Source organism: Papio anubis, chromosome 4 (genome assembly GCF_008728515.1).
Source record: "Papio anubis isolate 15944 chromosome 4, Panubis1.0, whole genome shotgun sequence".
Taxonomy (NCBI): Eukaryota; Metazoa; Chordata; class Mammalia; order Primates; family Cercopithecidae; genus Papio; species Papio anubis.
Genome location: NC_044979.1, coordinates 31,794,473 through 31,810,245, shown reverse-complemented (window position 1 = coordinate 31,810,245; position 15,773 = coordinate 31,794,473). Strand labels below are relative to the sequence as shown.

Genomic DNA, 15,773 nt, shown 5'->3' with positions numbered 1-15,773 from the left:
AAAATGAGCTGCCTGTGGGGAAGCTGCTCCCCTAAAGAAGGGATCAGGGAGATCTTCCTGTGATATTCACTGGAATACTGTCTCCCAATAGACACTGGCAAGTACAGAAGACCTCACAGTGCCTTGCTGGCGATTTTCTCCTCATTAGAGTATATTTAAGAAGAAAACTTTGAAATCTTAAAAGAGAGCAAAGGCAGCTGTATTAGGGTAAGACTGGATAATGCTCTGGATCCATTACCACAAGGATAGCAAATAACAAAGAAAAGTAACATGTATCCAACAGAGACGGGCTCAGGTGCTTGGAAGCACTCTTGGTCCATCCTTACTGTCTCTGTACATTTTTCTCTCACACCAGCACAGGGCACTTCGTTGCTGCTTCTGTTTCCGTCTTGCCAGGATCCATCTTCACTCTTGTGACAATCTTCCTTTCAGTTTTAGTAAAACAACCACAGTGGCAATCATAAGAAATTTCTGGAAATTCCCCATTGTTGCTGTACAACCTTTCCTATTAATTACAGAATTCACTGTGAGTAAAGAATCAAAATATGAAATTCTACCTAACACCAATGTAATGAGTAGCTCCAAAAAAGTTTTAATGTTTTCTTAGTAAGATCTTTTTATTCATTCATTGCCATATCTTATTCATCTTTGCATGCTCAGAATTTGGGCCAAGTGTAAATGTAGAAATATAGCAACATGTATGTATATGACAAGGTACGTATATATGTATGTGTATATTGACAAAGTATATGTATATGTATGTATATTATATATACTATATATATGTGCTTGCTAAGCACATGTTGAATACCAATAAGTAATATAAAGATGTACTTTAAGTTTGTTTTGAACTGTAAATTATAAAGGAATTCTGGTTTCACAAAAAAATCAGAAGAGAATAATTTGAATTAAAATTAAACATAAATTCATGTTAACATATGGCATCCGTTATTGGATTTGAAGAATTTCCACAGATCACATTTATAAGGTACATTTCAACAAATTTATAATTAACTGTCGTAATGCAACTTGAGTAAGCTCAGGGTTAAAAGGGTGGGAGGATAGGATCAAAATTCTAGGTAGCATTTATGACTTGTGTTAGGTTAACAGAGAGTTAAGTATATGTAAGTACCACAGTCAAGAGCAAAAATGGCTAATAGCTTACAACTGTGTAGCAAGTATAGTTCAGAGTTCTTTTTATGTATTTCCTTATTAATCTTAAAACATCCCTATTGATATCATAAGTGTACAATTGAGGAAAATTACACAAAGTGAGAAAATCTAATTTGCCAAGGACCATGTGTATAATATACGCGTATATATACACATAGAGTAAGTAGCAAAGCTGTGCTCAGCCAAGGTAGCTTAACCACAAAGTCACCCTCTCAACCTCTGTAGGCCTCTGTATGGTGTTTCCAGGACCTTCCAGATTCCAAAATCCATGGATTCTGAAATCTTTTATATAAGATGGTGTAATATTTGCTTATAACCTACACACATCCGACTGTATACTTGAAATCATTTCTAGGTTAATTACAATGCCTCATACAATGACATTCTGTGAAAATTGTTTTTATACTGCATTTTTTAGGGAATAATGATGAGGAAAAATGTCTTTACATGGTTAGCACAGACACCACCATTCCTTTTTTTTTTTTTTTTTTCTGAATATTTTCAACCTGTGGTTGATTGAATCCACAGATGTGGAACCCACAGATACCAAGGGCTGACTGTACCTAAATGGCCTGTACAAAGAGCAATAAGTCATCATTCAATATCAAAAGTGGTAAGAAATCAGGAAAACAAAGATATATTGCAAAGACCAAAGTAGTGAATCTAACCAAAGACCAGGAATAGTTTAGGAATCAGAAATTCAAGAATCAAGTCAGGTGGAGCAATACTATCTATAATTAGTGAAGAGAGAGACAGGTACTGATGCAAGGCACCCTCACATGCATTTTTCCAGAGCAAATCATGGCTTGTAAGTGGCGTGAGTAATGTGCACAAGGAAATGGGCTCCAGATAGCTGGAAAGTCAGAGCAAGTTTGATATTGATCTTGAAGGACATGTCAGCTACTGGTAATGTGTTTGTTGTTGTTGTTGTTGTTGTTTTTATTTTTTTTATTTTTTTAATTTTTTTGAGGCAGACTCTTGCTCTACCGCCCAGGCTGGAGTGCAGTGGTGCGATCTTGGCTCACTGCAACCTCCGCCTCCCGGGTTCAAGTGATTCTCATGCCTCAGCCTCATTCTCATCCCAGCCTGTAATCTAGTAGCTGGGATTACAGGCATGTACCACCACACCAGGCCAATTTTTTTTCATTTTTAGTAGAGACAGGGTTTCATCCTGTTGCCCCGACTGGTCTCAAACTCCTGACCTCAAGTGATCCACCCGCCTCAGCCTCTCAAAGTCCTGGGATTACAGGCTTGAGCCACCACACTGAGCCAGTTGCTGGTAATTTTGACACCAGTTGGTAAGCTGTTAGTGCTCTTCAACTTTAACAAAGAGATTCAAACCTCATCTCAGTTACTGTTGTGCTGGATAATTCTTGAATAGATCACATTGTCTTGTGCCACAGTTCCTTCTAAAACACCTCTGAGGTGGCTTAACAACTTATACTGGAACAAAAGTGGTGGACAGTGTGTTTAGAATCAGAACTAAAAAATGCTCAATTGATTCTGTAAGCCCTTCCACCTGTAAATCTGAGTATGAACTGGAACTTTTATATTCCATACCAGGAATCCACCTGGTATGAATGTAAACTATTTCTTTAAATTGGACCTGAAAATTTCAATCTTATTTTTTTCTCTCTCGTAGTCTCGATGTAAGAATAGTGAGTTTACTGCCTTTGAAAGTCACTCATGTCTCCATTTGCAACTGATATATTATATTTTCTCTTTGAAATTCTCTTCAATCACTCTCCAGTCTTGAATAGCAGCATCAGTAATTGTGTCAACAGACATGATCATTTTATGATCTGAGAAAGCTGGCGTGACAAATGCATTGCCACTTGAAATCTAACCTAAAGGTAGAAAGCTACATTGTCGAGCAGAAGGCTAAGCTGTACTTACAGATCAGCAGCAACACTTACAACCTGCACAGGCTTTGCTTTATTTTTTAAAGGCATGACTGATTTTCTATTTCAGATGACAGAACATTAAAATGTTGGGCAGTGATCTTTTCAAATACATGTAATTTTTAGTCTATATCAGTGATAATATAAGTCACTGATTTCTTAACTGGAAGTCAAGTTAACAGCAAGATTTCTAATTATAACTCAATGCTAATATTTCATATGGTTTATAAAACCTATGGATAACATTGATCTATTTAATGGAAACTCAGAAAAGAATGGAGAAAGTTATATAAAAATTACTGTATTCTTGGTTCAGAAATCCTAGAAAGATGTTTGTGTATATTTTGAGATTTCAAGCAGCAAGGGGGGAATGCTTTTAGTCAGCCTTCTATTGTTATCTATAAATGAGTGAATAAATAAAAATCTCTGCATACGGATGAAACGAACCAGCAAAATACCAAAGCAAACTAACACCACAGATAAGATTTACTGGTCAAAATTCACTGTTTTTGTATAGGAACACAGCATGGTAAATAGGTCTTATATAATAAATACATTATTTTCTATAACAGGTTTCTCCAAGAAGATCCAAAATGCTATAAAGCAGCACTGCAATAATTCTATATATACCATTTTGAAGTACTAGCATTCCAGTTTCAAGAAAGAATTAAACAATTCCAAGTTGATGACATTTAGGAATGGGATAAGGGCAGTATTCAATAGAAATGAATCAAATGCATATTTATCAAGTTGGCTAAATAGGAATGCTAATAAAATATACACATAAATGATAATCCTATAAGTAATTTCATTATTATAGCAGCCCATTAAATCACGTGAGCTTTTTCAATCCTCTCTTTAATTTGAACTTAATGTAAACCTTTGAAGTTCAATACTAAAAATCAGATCTTTTATATAACACTTGATTAGTCAACTTTACTTCCTTGTGACAGACACACTACATGATGTACTAATCCTACCAGCTGTCCGCACATTGAAATATATATTCCTGCTCAAATATTTATTTCGCCCAGGTTAACCATAATTGCCATTATTGGCACCTTTTGTCTTGTACTTCCTTAGAAAAACAGCTACAAAAGTAGTAAAATATGCCTGGCACAGTGGCTCACGCCTGTAGTCTCAGCACTTTGGGAGGCCAAGGTGGGCAAATCATGAGGTCAGGAGTTCGAGACCAGCCTGGCCAATATGGTGAAACCTCATTTCTACTAAAAATATAAAAATTAGCTGGGCATGGTGGCTTGCGCCTGTGGTCCCAGCTACTTAGGAGGCTGAGGCAGAAGAATTGATTGAACCCAGGGCGGAGGTTGCAGTGAGTCAAGATCATGCCACTACACCCAGCCTGGGCAACAGAGTGAGACCCTGTTTCCAAAAAAAAAAAAAAAGTAGTAAAATAAAAACCAATCCAGGATGCTATACCATATTATTACCAAAATAATAACACAATGGTCTGATCAACAGCAACAGCTATAGATTTTCCCTCGTTTAAACTTGAATTATCTTTCATTTTATTTGCTTAAAATTTTTATTTATTCATTTCTTTCATTTTAAGATGGGTATGTGAATATAGGGCATTTTCTTTTAAGATTAATAAATAATATCTAATTGACTCCGTCTTAGAAAATGGTATTTCCCAATACCCTGATAGCTGAAAATATAATTCAGAGGGTAAATATAAAAAATTAGACATGATAACACCATAAACTGCCATGCTGGATGGGTCATTAAAAAGAGCAAACTAAAGTTGAGAGGGATAAAGTGTCTTGCTGTCCAAAGCTTTATGTAGGAGTATTTCGGGAAAACACTAGACAAAGATAAATCACAAAAGATTTACTTGCATCAAAGGCATCACCAAAACCTTGTAATTTTCTGTGATAAAAGGAATGTGCACACTCCCAGTTTATTCCAAACTGTTTAGTATGGGTAACAGAATGGCTAGTTGGCTTCCCAGTTAGTTTTCAAGTCTTAATCAACAAGGGAGTCCCGGTATCTATTATGTGCAGGTTCAGAGAAATGCAACACTGTTTATTGTTGAAGAAATTCTCAATTAATGTAAACTAAATAAGAAGATTCAATGTGGAATATAATTTAAGAATCTAAATTTAAACATGAAATTCAGGTATAATTTATCTTAAAAATAAGCGAAGGTTGCAGGCGTGGTGGCTCATGCCTTTAATCTCAGCACTTTGGGGGGCCAAGGCAGGCAGATCACCTGAGGTCGGGAGTTTGAGACCAGCCTGACCGACATGGAGAAACCCTGTGGCCACTAAAAAATACAAAAAACATTAGCCGGGTGTGGTGGCATATGCCTGTAATCCCAGCTACTCAGGAGACTGAGGCAGGAGAATCGCTTGAACCCAGGAGGCAGATGTTGTGGCAAGCCGAGATTGCGCCACTGCACTCCAGCCTGGGCAACAAGAGCAAAACTCCATCTCAAATAAATAAATAAATAAGCAAAGATTTTAAATAAACAAGCTCTAAATGTCAAAAAGATGACCCAAACAAACATTTACTAAAGAAATATATGGTTAACTAATTATTATAACAAATGTATCTAAGCTGTTTCAGTACTGCCCATTGTATAATATGTGGATATGTTTGAAAGCTTAGAAGCCCATTATAATGAACGTAGTAATCTCATGCCCCTTAGCACTTACGTGTGCTTCCTCTTGTTACATTGCACTTAGTAAGGCATCTGGCCTTGTACAATACACAGGTATAACATTCTACCCCTTAGTGATTTATGGCATCAATAGTAATTTTAAATTCTTGATATTTTGAACCATTCTTCTTAAGTCCTCTTTTATAATGTCAAAACTTCTACTTGCCCTGTTAAGTTTTTTTTTTAAAATAACATATTTAACCAAAAATATTCATTATTTCTCATGCCAAAAGTGCAAATACTAAGAAATTGTAGTGTAACAGAATTTTGAGTAGGATTTTTCCTTTACCTGGAAATCCAGGCAAATCCTAAAGCTGAAAGGTCTGAGAAGAGCTTCCCAAAAACTACCTTTACTTTACCTTCTAGAAGAAGTCAGAGAGCCATCCTGAAGGCCAACCAAGACATTCCAGAGGCAGCCCTACTTGAGCAAGCTCCCATTCACCCTTCCTCTTAAATCTCATCTATATAGGGAGAAAACTGAGAGGGAAGGGCTCAAGGGCATCAAGCTGTGGCTTGTCAGCCTCTGGGAAAGAGCCATGTTTAGAGGAGTGGCTTTGGCTCCTTCCCTCAGAAGGACAGTTCTCCAACTGAACCACTTGTGAAGACTGCTGGTAGCTGCATAAAAAGATATTCTAGGTGGATATTTGCTGAGCAACAAAACCTACAGGTATACTTGGGGCTACCACTACAGAGAAGGATGGTAAGACAGTTTTTTTAGAACTTCTTGATGCATGAAATTTATTGATTTCTCACACGTGTGAAAGTGTACATTATTGGAGAAAGTGCTTATTGCTAGAAATTTCTCAAGGCTGGAGAATTTCTGGAGAAGTCTGAACCATTGATGTAAAAATTATCATAGAGTTTCATCTGGTCCAAGGCAAAAAGTTAGGGTGATGGTTATGGTTACATTTAGGTCTAGTAGATGGCTACCAGAACCCTTTGGAGATGAGGAAGAGAATTTAACAGTCTGGGTAGTCCCACCTCCATATGAAAAAGAAATGAAAGTCAGATGATGGGCAGGTGCCCTAGTCTTTTCTAGCAGCCACCGAGCAATGAGACATCTTTCCTAGTGAAAGTGTTTTAATTAGGGATTTTGATCGATAGCAAGGACAAGGGATGATAGGCCTGCTGTTTTCTGAAGGGCTCTTCATCAAAGAAGATGCTGGTTGAAGCTGAACTCAACTCAAGGAAGCAAAGCACACTACTGATTTGGAAACCACCTGTCAGCCATGGTCACCAGTATATGGAACCAGACTGAACCAGAGCAAAGTCAAAGATATTTCCCCATTGCAACGGATGCCAATGAAATAAAATAAATTAGAAGAGATTGCTAAAAGTAATTCTACTCAGATAAACTGGATAATCTAAAAGAAATAAAAAAATCACTAGAAAAAAACTTACCAAGACTGAATCATTAAGAAATATGAAGTCCGAACGTACCTATAATTAGTGTGGAGATTGAACTAGTAATAAAAAATGTCCCTACAAAGAAAAGTGCAGGACCAGATGGCTTAACTGCTGAATTACACCAAACATTTAAAGACTTAATGCCAACCCTTCTCAAACTATTCCAAAAAAACTGAAGAGGAGAGAACACTTCCAAACTAATTTTTTTGAGGCCAGCATTACCCTCATACCAAAGCCAAATACAACAAAGGAAAAGAAAGCTACAAGCCAATATTCCTGATGAATATAGAAGCAAAATTCTTAACAAAATACTAGCAAATCAAATCCAATAGCACATTAAAAGGATCATACACCATGGCCAAGTGGGATTTATCCCTGGGTTGCAAGGATGGCAACATATGAAAATCAATTAATCATTAATAAAGGATAAAAATTCCATAATCATCCAAATAGAAGCAGAAAAGGCATTTGACAGAATTCAACCACACTTCCATATAAAAACTGACAACAAACTAGGACTAAAAGGAAAATACCTCAACATAATAAAGACCACATATGAAAAGCCTACAGGTAACATACTCAGTGGTGAAAATTTGAGAGATCAGGACAAAGGCAAGGATGCCTACTCTTAGCACTTCTATTCAACACAGTAATGGAAGTCCTAGCCAGAGCAATTAGACAAGAAAAGAGAGTAAAACGTATCCAAATTGGAAAGAAGCAAAATTGTCTCTGTTTTCAGATGACATCATCTTATGTATAGAAAACTCTAAAGACTCAATTATAAAAAAAATAAAAAACTGTTAGAACAAACAAATTCAATAGAGTTAAATGATACAAAATCAACATAAAAATCAATTGTATTGCTATATATTAATGACAAACTATCTGAAAAAATTGCAAAAACAATCTCATTTACAATAGCATCACGAATAATAAAAATACCTAGAAATAAGCCTAAGGAGATGAAAGACTTATATATTGAAAATTAAAGAATATTGATGAAAGAAATTAAACAAGACACAAACAAATGGAAAGACATCCTTTATTTATGGATTAGAAGGCTTAATATTGTGAAAATGCCAGACTACTCAAAGTGATCAACAGATTCTATGCAATCCCTATCAAAATCCCAAAGAAATTTTATAGAGGTAGAAAAAAATCCTAAAATTTATATTAAACTATAAAAGAACCCAAATAGCAAAGCAATTTTGAGCAAGAAGAACATAGCTGAAGGCATCTCCCTTCCTGATTTCAAAATATATTACAAAGCTACAAAAATCCAAATGATCAAGTACTGGTATAAATACAGACATATAAGCCAATAGAACAGAATAGAGACCCCAGAAACAAATATGTGAATGGTTTGGTCAACTGATCTTCAGTGAGGATTCCAAGAATATACAATGGGGAAAGGACAGTCTTTTCAGCAAATAGTGTTGGGAAAACTAGATATCCACATGCTCTTAAGAATAAAACTGGCGAGGGCGGAGCAAGATGGCCGAATAGGAACAGCTCCAATCTCCAACTCCCAGCGCGAGCGACACAGAAGACCGGTGATTTCTGCATTTTAAACTGAGGTACTGGGTTCATCTCACTGGGGAGTGCCGGACGATTGGTGCTGGTCAGCTGCTGCAGCCGGACCAGCGAGAGCTGAAGCAGGGCGAGGCATTGCCTCACCTGGGAAGCGCAAGGGGGAAGGGAATCCCTTTTCCTAGCCAGGGGAACTGAGATGCACAACACCTGGAAAATCGGGTAACTCCCACCCCAATACTGCGCTTTAAGCAAACAGGCACACCAGGAGATCATATCCCACACCTGGCCGGGAGGGTCCCACACCCACGGAGCCTCCCTCATTGCTAGCACAGCAGTCTGTGATCTACCGGCAAGGCAGCAGCGAGGCTGGGGGAGGGGCGCCCGCCATTGCTGAGGTTTAAGTAGGTAAACAAAGCCACTGGGAAGCTAGAACTGGGTGGAGCTCACAGCAGCTCAAGGAAACCTGCCTGTCTCCATAGACTCCACCTCTGGGGACAGGGCACAGTAAACAATAACAAACGTAGCAGAAACCTCTGCAGACGCAAACGACTCTGTCTGACAGCTTTGAAGAGAGCAGTGGATCTCCCAACACGAAGGCTGAGATCTGAGAAGGGACAGACTCACTGCTCAAGTGGGTCCCTGACCCCTGAGTAGCCTAACTGGGAGACATCCCCCACTAGGGGCAGTCTGACACCCCACACCTCACAGGGTGGAGTACACCCCTGAGAGGAAGCTTCCAAAGCAAGAATCAGACAGGTACACTCGCTGTTCAGAAATATTCTATCTTCTGCAGCCTCTGCTGCTGATACCCAGGCAAACAGGGTCTGGAGTGGACCTCAAGCAATCTCCAGCAGACCTACAGCTGAGGGTCCTGACTGTTAGAAGGAAAACTATCAAACAGGAAGGACACCTACACCAAAACCCCATCAGTACATCACCATCATCAAAGACCAGAGGCAGATAAAACCACAAAGATGGGGAAAAAGCAGGGCAGAAAAGCTGGAAATTCAAAAAATAAGAGTGCATCTCCCCCGGCAAAGGAGCGCAGCTCATCGCCAGCAACGGATCAAAGCTGGACGGAGAATGACTTTGACGAGATGAGAGAAGAAGGCTTCAGTCCATCAAATTTCTCAGAGCTAAAGGAGGAATTACGTACCCAGCGCAAAGAAACTAAAAATCTTGAAAAAAAAGTGGAAGAATTGATGGCTAGAGTAATTAATGCAGAGAAAGTCCTAAACGAAATGAAAGAGATGAAAACCATGACACGAGAAATACGTGACAAATGCACAAGCTTCAGTAACCAACTCGATCAACTGGAAGAAAGAGTATCAGCGATTGAGGATCAAATGAATGAAATGAAGCGAGAAGAGAAACCAAAAGAAAAAAGAAGAAAAACAAATGAACAAAGCCTGCAAGAAGTATGGGATTATGTAAAAAGACCAAATCTACGTCGAATTGGGGTGCCTGAAAGTGAGGGGGAAAATGGAACCAAGTTGGAAAACACTCTTCAGGATATCATCCAGAACTTCCCCAACCTAGTAGGGCAGGCCAACATTCAAATCCAGGAAAAGGAAATACAGAGAACGCCACAAAGATACTCCTCGAGAAGAGCAACTCCAAGACACATAATTGCCAGATTCACCAAAGTTGAAATGAAGGAAAAAATCTTAAGGGCAGCCAGCGAGAAAGGTCAGGTTACCCACAAAGGGAAGCCCATCAGACTAACAGCAGATCTCTCAGCAGAAACTCTACAAGCCAGAAGAGAGTGGGGGCCAATATTCAACATTCTTAAAGAAAAGAATTTTAAACCCAGAATTTCATATCCAGCCAAACTCAGTTTCATAAGTGAAGGAGAAATAAAATCCTTTACAGATAAGCAAATGCTTAGAGATTTTGTCACCACTAGGCCTGCCTTACAAGAGACCCTGAAGGAAGCACTAAACATGGAAAGGAACAACCGGTACCAGCCATTGCAAAAACATGCCAAAATGTAAAGACCATCGAGGCTAGGAAGAAACTGCATCAACTAATGAGCAAAATAACCAGTTAATATCATAATGGCAGGATCAAGTTCACACATAACAATATTAACCTTAAATGTAAATGGACTAAATGCTCCAATTAAAAGACACAGACTGGCAAACTGGATAAAGAGTCAAGACCCATCAGTCTGCTGTATTCAGGAGACCCATCTCACATGCAGAGACATACATAGGCTCAAAATAAAGGGATGGAGGAAGATCTACCAAGCAAATGGAGAACAAAAAAAAGCAGGGGTTGCAATACTAGTCTCTGATAAAACAGACTTTATTTTTTTTTTTTTTTTTTGAAATTTAAAGAAAAAATTTATTGAAGATCTGAAAAACAATTCCTAAAATATTGACTTTTCCAGAAAACTAGCTACACAATGCATTGCGTCTATCATGTTAAAACGTGCATTAGACACAAATACAAAAACCATGAAACAAGCCACCATTCTTCAACAATTTGAGCAAAGATAAAATGCCTAAGTAACAACATGGATGACTTGCAAAGGATGGGCTCTTTACTTTAAGCACCATTTAAAAAAAAAAAAAAAAAAAAAAAGGAGCACAAATGGATGAGTGTGTTCAGTTATATACACTGAATTGAACCTTTGGCACTAGGAATCAGAGCATTTTGTCATATAGCATTAACACGTATTATAAAAGTGCGTAGTGTCAAAGGAATAGAACCACCAGCATTCAAAAGCAGCTTTGTCAACTAGGCAATAAAACACTCTACAGCATATCCCTCTGTTGTCCATCATTGAAAACACTGGCAGCAAATTTGAAATGAAAAAAAAAAGAAAAGAAAAGAAAAAAGGAGCTATTACCCCTTTTATTTTCTCTGTTTAAAAATCAAACAGAAAACAAACATCAATTGTTATACACTAACATCTTCAAAGCACATCGTTTGTACAAGAGATAGACTAAGAACAAAAATGTGTTTACGGAGATCCAAACATAAGTGAGTGAGAGTGCCTCTCACACAGCTTTCCGATGGTACTCAGGAGGAGCCACTTCGTAATCGCTGGCACTAAACAAAGTTGCAGAATTCTTTGCCAGGTACTTTAGGAAATCATGAAGATAATTGAGTAATAAAGCAAGGCTCTTCTCATCCAGAGGTGTATAGGCCAACATTGCTCCAATTCGTACAAATAATCTGAGGAGATGTGGCGCTCCATACACCTGGGACATGGGTGCATCGGGATGATCTGCAAGAATTTCGGCATACTGTGGTCTCTCAAATTTGTAGAGTAGCTGGGTGCCCAACATTACGTTGAAGTATTCTTTTATCCCTGCCACAACTTCATTAACCGCATACTCCTTATTATCTGTGTTTCCACGAGATTTCTTGTAATTTGCATAATCCTCAAGAATGGAATCCACATTCTTCTTGGCAGGAAGATAAAAGAGCTGTTTTTGCCTGGTAATTAAGTCCCAGTCATCAACAAGCCACGGTTTTAGCTCTTCAGGAATCTTTACTTTAACTTCAACTCTGTTCATGAATGTTTCCTCATTTTCAACAGTAGGATCTACCCGGGCCCTTTTCTTCCGAGGAGGCTGAGGGGTCTCACTGGTACTGCCACCATCTCCATTTCCAGGTGTAAAACAGACTTTAAACCATCAAAGATCAAAAGAGACAAAGAAGGCCATTACATAATGGTAAAGGGATCAATTCAACAGGAAGAGCTAACTATCCTAAATATATATGCACCCAATACAGGAGCACCCAGATTCATAAAACAAGTCCTTAGAGACTTACAAAGAGACTTAGACTCCCATACAATAATAATGGGAGACTTCAACACTCCACTGTCAACATTAGACAGATCAACGAGACAGAAAGTTAACAAGGATATCCAGGAATTGAACTCATCTCTGCAGCAAGCAGACCTAATAGACATCTATAGAACTCTCCACCCCAAATCAACAGAATATACATTCTTCTCAGCACCACATCGTACTTACTCCAAAATTGACCACGTAATTGGAACTAAAGCACTCCTCAGCAAATGTACAAGAACAGAAATTATAACAAACTGTCTCTCAGACCACAGTGCAAACAAACTAGAACTCAGGACTAAGAAACTGAATCAAAACCGCTCAACTACATGGAAACTGAACAACCTGCTCCTGAATGACTACTGGGTACATAACGAAATGAAGGCAGAAATAAAGATGTTCTTTGAAACCAATGAGAACAAAGATACAACATACCAGAATCTCTGGGACACATTTAAAGCAGTGTGCAGAGGGAAATTTATAGCACTAAATGCCCACAAGAGAAAGCAGGAAAGATCTAAAATTGACACCCTAACATCGCAATTAAAAGAACTAGAGAAGCAAGAGCAAACACATTCGAAAGCTAGCAGAAGGCAAAAAATAACTAAGATCAGAGCAGAACTGAAGGAGATAGAGACACAAAAAACCGTCCAAAAAATCAATGAATCCAGGAGTTGGTTTTTTGAAAAGATCAACAAAATTGACAGACCACTAGCAAGACTAATAAAGAAGAAAAGAGAGAAGAATCAAATCGACGCAATTAAAAATGATAAAGGGGATATCACCACCGACCCTATAGAAATACAAACTACCATCAGAGAATACTATAAACACCTCTACGCAAATAAACTGGAAAATCTAGAAGAAATGGATAATTTCCTGGACACTTACACTCTTCCAAGACTAAACCAGGAAGAAGTTGAATCCCTGAATAGACCAATAGCAGGCTCTGAAATTGAGGCAATAATTAATAGCCTACCAACGAAAAAAAGTCCAGGACCAGATGGATTCACAGCTGAATTCTACCAGAGGTACAAGGAGGAGCTGGTACCATTCCTTCTGAAACTATTCCAATCAATAGAAAAAGAGGGAATCCTCCCTAACTCATTTTATGAGGCCAACATCATCCTGATACCAAAGCCTGGCAGAGATACAACAAAAAAAGAGAATTTTAGACCAATATCCCTGATGAACATCGATGCAAAAATCCTCAATAAAATACTGGCAAACCGGATTCAACAACACATCAAAAAGCTTATCCACCATGATCAAGTGGGCTTCATCCCTGGGATGCAAGGCTGGTTCAACATTCACAAATCAATAAACATAATCCAGCATATAAACAGAACCAAAGACAAGAACCACATGGTTATCTCAATAGATGCAGAAAAGGCTTTTGACAAAATTCAACAGCCCTTCATGCTAAAAACGCTCAATAAATTCGGTATTGATGGAACGTACCTCAAAATAATAAGAGCTATTTATGACAAACCCACAGCCAATATCATACTGAATGGGCAAAAACTGGAAAAATTCCCTTTGAAAACTGGCACAAGACAGGGATGCCCTCTCTCACCACTCCTATTCAACATAGTGTTGGAAGTTCTGGCTAGGGCAATGAGGCAAGAGAAAGAAATCAAGGGTATTCAGTTAGGAAAAGAAGAAGTCAAATTGTCCCTGTTTGCAGATGACATGATTGTCTATTTAGAAAACCCCATTGTCTCAGCCCAAAATCTCCTTAAGCTGATAAGCAACTTCAGCAAAGTCTCAGGATACAAAATTAATGTGCAAAAATCACAAGCATTCTTATATACCAGTAACAGACAAACAGAGAGCCAAATCAGGAATGAACTTCCATTCACAATTGCTTCAAAGAGAGTAAAATACCTAGGAATCCAACTTACAAGGGATGTAAAGGACCTCTTCAAGGAGAACTACAAACCACTGCTCAGTGAAATAAAAGAGGACACAAAGAAATGGAAGAACATACCATGCTCATGGATAGGAAGAATCAATATCGTGAAAATGGCCATACTGCCCAAGGTAATTTATAGATTCAATGCCATCCCCATCAAGCTACTAATGAGTTTCTTCACAGAATTGGAAAAAAGTGCTTTAAAGTTCATATGGAACCAAAAAAGAGCCCGCATCTCCAAGACAATCCTAAGTCAAAAGAACAAAGCTGGAGGCATCACACTACCTGACTTCAGACTATACTACAAGGCTACAGTAACCAAAACAGCATGGTACTGGTACCAAAACAGAGATATAGACCAATGGAACAGAACAGAGTCCTCAGAAATAATACCACACATCTACAGCCATCTGATCTTTGACAAACCTGAGAAAAACAAGAAATGGGGAAAGGATTCCCTATTTAATAAATGGTGCTGGGAAAATTGGCTAGCCATAAGTAGAAAGCTGAAACTGGATCCTTTCCTTACTCCTTATACGAAAATTAATTCAAGATGGATTAGAGACTTAAATGTTAGACCTAATACCATAAAAATCCTAGAGGAAAACCTAGGTAGTACCATTCAGGACATAGGCATGGGCAAAGACTTCATGTCTAAAACACCAAAAGCAACGGCAGCAAAAGCCAAAATTGACAAATGGGATCTCATTAAACTAAAGAGCTTCTGCACAGCAAAAGAAACTACCATCAGAGTGAACAGGCAACCTACAGAATGGGAGAAAATTTTTGCAATCTACTCATCTGAAAAAGGGCTAATATCCAGAACCTACAAAGAACTCCAACAAATTTACAAGAAAAAAACAAACAACCCCATCAAAAAGTGGGCAAAGGATATGAACAGACATTTCTCAAAAGAGGACATTCATACAGCCAACAGACATATGAAAAAATGCTCATCATCACTGGCCATCAGAGAAATGCAAATCAAAACCACAATGAGATACCATCTCACACCAGTTAGAATGGCGATCATTAAAAAGTCAGGAAACAACAGGTGCTGGAGAGGATGTGGAGAAATAGGAACACTTTTACACTGTTGGTGGGATTGTAAACTAGTTCAACCATTATGGAAAACAGTATGGCGATTCCTCAAGGATCTAGAACTAGATGTACCATATGACCCAGCCATCCCATTACTGGGGATATACCCAAAGGATTATAAATTATGCTGCTATAAAGACACATGCACACGTATGTTTATTGCAGCACTATTCACAATAGCAAAGACTTGGAATCAACCCAAATGTCCACCAGTGACAGATTGGATTAAGAAAATGTGGCACATATACACCATGGAA

General features: G+C 38.3%; 1 protein-coding gene and 1 pseudogene across 11 annotated transcripts in view; both read right to left on the bottom strand.

Annotated features, from left to right (window-relative positions):
* The window catches only part of GRM8 (glutamate metabotropic receptor 8), an 824,703-nt gene that overhangs the window by 124,073 nt on the left and 684,857 nt on the right, over positions 1 to 15,773 (bottom strand). The gene's annotated exons all lie outside the window — the stretch shown is intronic.
* Positions 11,415 to 12,318, bottom strand: LOC101008708 (annotated as a pseudogene). The gene has a single exon (XR_645379.3). The product of XR_645379.3 is annotated as a mortality factor 4-like protein 1 pseudogene (transcript).